The sequence below is a fragment of the Frankliniella occidentalis genome, unplaced genomic scaffold, assembly GCF_000697945.3.
Source record: "Frankliniella occidentalis isolate FOCC.00 unplaced genomic scaffold, Focc_3.1 Scaffold708, whole genome shotgun sequence".
Taxonomy (NCBI): domain Eukaryota; kingdom Metazoa; phylum Arthropoda; class Insecta; order Thysanoptera; family Thripidae; genus Frankliniella; species Frankliniella occidentalis.
Window position 1 is genome coordinate 33,772 of NW_026267820.1, and position 1,101 is coordinate 34,872.

Sequence of the window (1,101 nt, forward strand, 5' to 3'; positions counted from 1 at the left end):
CACGCCCCCGCCCCCATCCCGACCTATATCCCCTCGCCTCCGGCTCCGCTCCGCCCTCTGGCAGCGACAACGGCAGTTGGAATGGAAGGCCAATATCGGCGTTGGAAGTGACAGGGCAGCGGCAGCGGGGGAGAGGAGGAAGGGGGGGAGGCGAGAGACAGAGCGGCCCTGGGGTGGAGAGAAATAAGGGAGAGTCTGGGAGAGGCCGCCGCAGGGCCCTCCGCAGCCCACCCCGTACCCCGAGGCTGGCGCTCTCTGACGGTAATTTCTCCACCCCCATATTTCAGGTTCTCTGACGTAAAACAAAATTCACCCGAATATTCGAGTCTATTCGGTCGTCGTGACGTTGCGTCGTGGTGTCCTCGGCGGAGCAGCGGCAGGTGGGGCTGCGGGGCGGGGCAGGGTGGTGGGGGCTGCGTTGCGCCCTTATTGATCTGGTGTCAGTGCGTGCGGGGCAGCTGTGGGGCCGGCGGGGAGGGGACGGGCGTGGAGGGGCTCAGCCCGTCGTGCAGCGGCCCCGAGGGGCTCAACCTGGATGTATCACTGGCAGACACACCGCATCGCTCTTGTGTCTCTGCGTGCGCCGCTCGTAGCGATGCGACGAGGTGGAAAGGCGCTCTCGGGGGAAGAACTTCTTATGCCGCCGAGTTCGTTTCCAAATTCACGCCGCGGCGGTGTCTCTTTGGACTCACTTACCTGGTCCAGCCGGTGCCGTTGTCAGCAGCACACGAGGCGACGCGCCGCGCCCCATGGTCAGGACCCCCGAGAGGCTCGCGCCGTGTTCCCACGATGTTGGCGATCAGCTTGCGTGCAGGCGAGTCCCCGCCGCCGCTACCGCCTCTGCCCCGCTCGCTATCTATCCTCCAGCTCTCTCGTTAGCTCCCCGCCCCCTCTGTCCCTCTCTCTCGCTCTATACTGTGACTCATTTGGCTCCTCCTTCTTCCCTGCTCACGCCGCAGCGATGGCGCGCACGGCGTGGCGTGCCGTATTATATCTTGTTTCGATTTAAACTTGATCGCGCAACAAATGGCTGTCGCTCTGCGGGGCGTGGCCGTGGCGTGACGTGGCGCGGCGCGGCGTGGCGAGTCCGTTGTGACGGTG